Source organism: Octodon degus, unplaced genomic scaffold, assembly GCF_000260255.1.
Source record: "Octodon degus isolate 3935 unplaced genomic scaffold, OctDeg1.0 scaffold00916, whole genome shotgun sequence".
Classification (NCBI taxonomy): domain Eukaryota; kingdom Metazoa; phylum Chordata; class Mammalia; order Rodentia; family Octodontidae; genus Octodon; species Octodon degus.
This window is the reverse complement of record NW_004525492.1, coordinates 10088-15985: the sequence shown is the minus strand read 5'-3', so window position 1 is coordinate 15985 and position 5898 is coordinate 10088.

The following is a 5898-nucleotide window of genomic DNA, read 5'->3' as shown; positions in this document are numbered from 1 at the left end:
GTCGTCATGACGTCAACTGCGTGGTCGGTGGGGTTCAGAACGGCCTCCAGGTGTCCACGTGTCGAGCCAGGCATGGTGCTGCACACCTAGAACCCCAGCACTCGGCAGGCTGAAGGGGAGGGTTGCCACGCGTTCAAGGCCCTCCGAGGCTACACAGTGAGGTCAAGATCACCCTGAACCAATAGCAAGGCTCTATGTGTTAAGTGCTTCATCCCTGACCTGTGACACTATTAGGAGATGGCAGACCTGTGAAGAGGAGGCGTTATGTCATTGGAGGTGTGGCCTTCCGAAGGATCGTGAGAAGTCAGCTTCTTCCTCTTCTGCTTTTCCCACTGACCATTCGCTTCATCATCTGCTCCCACAAGACACATCGCCTCGCTGCAGGACCAAGGCAGTGACACCAAGTGGTCATAGACTGATGGGCTGAGTCAAAGCTTTTCTCCTTTTTTTGTCCAAAGAATAGTTATTTGGAACTAGAACAGTGTTGCAAAATTTTCTTCTTTATAAATTGTCTAGGGTGTTTTGTCACAGTAATGGAAAGCTGATTAACAGAAATGGTACTGTGTGCTAGATACAGTGTATCCTCTATTTTCCATTCACTGTCTCATCTGTCTGTGGCAATGCTTCCAAGGGCTGCTGTTATTATCTCCATCTTTTGGACAGGAAACTGAGGTTTGGAGACAGCCCACAGCTAGAACGGAGTAGGTCGTAGTAGTGTCTGACAGGACAGCCCGAGGTAGCCCAGCCACTCACTGCCTGCCGCCACTGCCAGAGTCAGGGAAAAGGCAGCAAAGATAGTAACAAGCGCCGCTTGGAGTCTGGCTCACCCTGGGCAGCCCAACTCCTCATCCACCATGAGGAAACAGGGACTGGGGAACAGAAACCTCCTGCCAAAACCATATGGACTGAGTCTGATTTGGACCCCAGGCTTTGTCTTTTTAAATTTGGGCATCACTTTGTTATCAAATTCACTTTGTTATTAAATTTACTCCTTTAAAGCATTAGATTCAGGGCTGGCTAAATAGCTCAGCAGATTAAAGCACCTGCTAAGGCAGATGCAGTGGCCAGGGTTCGATCCCCAGCCTGTGGTGCCAGCCCCACCCCCGGGGTACACTGAAATGGAGATTGAGACTGGGTGTGGTGGCACATGCCTGTAATCCCACCTCTTGGGATTACAGGAACACAGGCGGATGAGTCCGATCTACATAGTGAGATCCTGTAGACCCTGTACTAAATACAAAATAAATAAATAAATAAATAAATAAATAAATAAATAAAATAAAGTATAAGATTCAGTGTTTTTTAGTCCACTCACAAGATGATATCTAACAGTATCTGCTATCTACTTCCAAGACATTTTCATTAATACAAAAAGAAACCTGGCACCATTAACATCACTTTCCATCTTCCTCTGTCTCCAACCACTGGCATCCACTCCGCTATTTCCTGCCTTTATGGACTTAAATTGTGTGACCCTTCTGTGTAAGTGGAAACATACAATACATGACATTTTGTATCTGATTTTTTTCATTTGGCACAATGCTTTCAGAGTTCATCTATGTTGTACCATATATCAGCATTTCATTCCTTTTCAGTGCTGAGTAATATTCCACTTGTGGCTATACCACATTCAGTTTTTCCCAATCATCAGTAGAGGACATCTTGAAGCTTCCACTTTGTGGCCATTGTCAACAATGCTGTAATGAACACATGTGTATGAATTCTCATATGAACATATATTTAATTATTTGGGTCATGTGTGTAGGTATAGAATTGTTAGATTATAGGGTGACTTTGTCTTAGTCATTTTCTGGTTGCTGGGACACAATACCTCACACCCATGACTTCAAGGAGAGCAGGTTTATTTTGGCTCAGTTTCTCGGTCCCTAGTCAGCTGGCTCCAAAGCAGGAAGCACATGGTGGAAGGAACTGGTAGAGGATAGCTGCTCGTGCCATGGTGGCCAAGAAGCAGAAAGGGAAGCTTCCAGCGGGGAGGGCGACACACCCCCTCAGGGCGGCGCCCAGGTGACCTGCCTACTTGACCAGACCTCTGCTGTCGGGGTTAGCTATAGCACCCCTATGATTCGGTCTCCTTCCCAAAGCCCCACCTCTGAGCTCCTGAGGCTCTTGAGGGACATCTAGATCTCCACCACAACACCTTGCGGTTGGAGGTCCTGTGAGACTGCCCCCGAGGCAGCGTCCCTTTGGATGCGTATGGTCCCACCAGCAACATGCGAGGGCTCTGGCTGCCCTGCTTCCTCACCAACCTTGTTATTGCTCCTCCTTGGCATTCCAGCCATCTCATGGGTGTGAAGTGGTATTTTGTGGTTTTGATTAGCATTTACCGAACGGCTAATGATGCTGACCATCTTATCATGTGTGTATGAGCCATTCGTGTATCTTCTTTGGAAAAACTTCTGTTCACGTGCTTTGGGCTTTTGTTTTTTTTGATACTGGATCTCACTATGTAGTTCAGGCTGGGCTTGAACTCACTGTGTATCTTAGGAGATTCTTCTGCCTCAGCCTCCCAAGAGCTGCTGTGTCCCGTCATGCCTGGCTCTGAGGCAACTTAAGATCAAGTCATATTTTCATTGCTAAGTTGTAAAAAAACAACAAAAATAGAAACCAGAAACAACCAAAGCTACTCTGTCCCTACTCCTACCCATTCCTTCTCTCTCCATGGGAAGCCACAAAACCACCACCCAGAGGCTGCTAGAGAACCTCCCCAAGGATATCGCTGTGCTTCCACAGCCTTATACATAAACTGCAGCATCGTTAGCCTGAGTACCTACGTACCTACCACATATAACGCCTCAGAACCACTGGTTTCACACAAGGGTATGTTTTCCCCCTGGCTTTGTCTTGGACTTTGATGATGCGGCAGCAGACCCTACTTAGGAATGCTCTATCATTTATTCCCTCCTCTAGCAGTGGACACTCAGGTTGTTTCCAGATTTTCACTATTACTCAGTGAGGGGGCATCTTGCGGTGCACCCTCCTGGCCCTTCCATCTCCTCTCCCATCATTTGCTCTGAACTTAGATCTCTGTGCACCCAGCTTCCCCTGCAACCTTCCTGGAGGTGGCTCCACTCCCGCCACAGTCATCGCATCCAGCTCTGGGTGGCAGAGACACCCTCTCCTCCTCCTCTCATAGCTACTCCCAACCACCCGTTTCCTTCCCTTCCCTGCCAGTCACCCCTTCCTGTTGCAGCCATCTACACCCTCCTCCTCCTCCTCCTCCTCCTCCTCCATGGATGGGTGCAGCTCCCAGCCCACAGTCATTCTCTCCAACACGATTCTGACTCATGGTGACTGCAGTCACCCACACTGTTCCACAACCTCCTCTCTCTTCCAGTGAACTTCTCTGCCCTCCCTCGACCCTCTTTCCCACAGCCATTGACCACGATTTATGGTTACTGCTTTGGCATAATCTCATATTCAAGCACCCTGTTCCCCACTCTCCTCTGCAGGTGCCTGGAGCATCCAATTCCAACCATCTTGGACCCCACCCAGGTGGATGCTGCACCCTCTCCTTGTCCCCTGGTTCCCTCCTGTCCCTCTTTACTCAGCTTAGTTTCTCTGGTCTTTCCTTGTCCTGTTTACCGCCCCTCAACTCTCTTCCCAAGTAACTTTCGCTCCCATTTTTCTTGCTGCTTCCTGGCAAAAAACTGTGGCCCAAGGGAGCTCCACCACTCTACCAGCTCTGCACCTGTGCCAGTGTAGTGAGTGTGGCTGGGAAGCAGCTCCCCTCCATGCCAGCTGCAAAGCGGAGGCCATCAACCTCCCCGGGGGCCCCCTCAGAGCTGCCCCATCCCTACTATGCTTTCCTGACTGCCCTCTCTTGCTCGGCAGTCTCTTTGCACCCCCAAAACCTTTAAACTCCCCTCAGCAAACTCTACACTCTGAAGATGACCCTGAGTCTATTAAGTTCCCTGAGCAAAGAGAAGTTACCAGAAGGCCACACCCACTCCCCACCACTGTGTCCACCCACAGACATGCCTCATTTTCACTCCTGATGAATGCTCTCTCCCCTCAAGGTCATCACCCCTCAGGGCTCCCTTTCTTTCCCAATCAACAATGTCCCTGCTCAACTGCGTACAAAAACCTTATTCATTTCTCTCATCTTAAGAGAACAGTGCCTTGGCCCCACATCCCCTTTCCAAAACTGTACCCAATAAGATCCAATAAGACATTCAATAAGACTCAAAAAAGTCTGTGCCTTCCCTCTCCAATTCCTTGCCTAGTCTCCCTACTCCAACTGTAGAATTCCATTCTCAGTGATGTGAGATCCTCGAGAAGAATGTCCACTTTGGCAAGGAGAGGGGGACACGGGCCCTTAGAGCAAGCACGTTGTATTTCTGCAGTACTGACAAAGGATGAAGAAAATGTTACTGGTGTATATAGATGGTAAAATTGTTGAATGCACAACTTTTTTGCAGTTTAAAAAAGAAAACATTGACTGGGTGTTGGGGCACGTTCCTGTAATCCTAGCACTTGGGAGTCTGTGGCAGGAGGACCACCCTGAGTTTGAGGCCAACCTGGGCTACACAAACGAGTCAAGACCATAGTGAGCTTCTGTCTCAAAAAGAAAAAGAATTGGTATCGGGTGACAGGTGATACAACATCAGATTTTGTAACTAACAAACACACCCCTAATGATGTAATGGCTTTGGCACAAATGCATTTCTCATCACCAAAGTCCAAAGTGGAGGCTCCTGGTTAATGAACAGCCGTTCTCCTAGGGATGACTCAGGTAGCGGAGCCCCTCCCACCTTGCTCCTGCCCACTGCCACCCCGCCCACCCGCCCACCCTGCCTCCGGGGGCTCCTCTCCTCTGAGGCTCCGCCCATCTGAGGTACTGCTGAGTTAGCAGGTGCTCCTCAGCCCAGATCCAGGGAGGACCCTAAGAACTTAGAGATGGGGAAGCGTTTCTAGTCCAGGCCTGAAGTTGGGTGTATTTGCTTTGATCACACTTCACAAGCCAGAAATTCCCTCACATGGCCTTTCCTACCTGTAAGAACCGCTGGGAAACAACTCTGATTGAAGACCCAGAAGAGGAGGAAGTAGGTTTGTTGTGTAGCGAGTCCACCTCTGAAAATACTGGAAGTCCTCGGAGGAACACGGCTTGGCCAGGAAAGGGTGATTCTCCCTCCAGCTCCTCGTTCGGAGCCGGGGGGGCGTGTTCCAGCCTGGATCCCCAGAGCAAGTGCCATTGCAAACACATGATGGCTTTTGTCCCGGAAGCCTTAGAAAAATCACCAGTTCAACAATCCCATCTACCTCCTCAGCTGATCAACATATTTTGTGGGCGTCTGATTTGGGTTTTCAGTATTACATAAAAATGACAGTAACCTTGGATCCTGTGGTGTGTGATAGCTGGCTGTCCTTCAAGCCCTGGAGATCCCGGCTCTGTCCTGGCTCCGTCACCAACTGGCCGCAGCACCCATGGCCCCGGGCCTCAGGCTCTCGCTTTGTGATGTACACACTCGTAACCCCTGCCCCTGCTAGCTCGTTTGAGGACCAGTGAGTTGCACGTGCTCTGCTCCCACTGAGCCCTACCACAACACCTTGGTGGCTGGCTACAGGTGGCTGCCGCTCATTTCACAGACAGGGAAAGCCCAAGCCTGACAGGCCACACACTTGGCCCAGGGGAACCCCAGTTCACAGTCCCTGAAGTGTGGCTGAAAGTAGGAGAGGAGATGACACCCTCCAGGGGAGGTGGGGGCAGAAAAGGGAACTGAGAAAAAAGTGGTTAATGGACAGAGGCAAGAAAGAAGAAGAAAGCCCCAAGTGTCCGTGGCCAGGCCCAAGCCTCCTTCCACAGGGCCTCTGCCTCACCTGTCCTGCCAGTTACTCACCCTCACGTCTGGCGATCTGGTCACAGAGGGAGGAGTACAG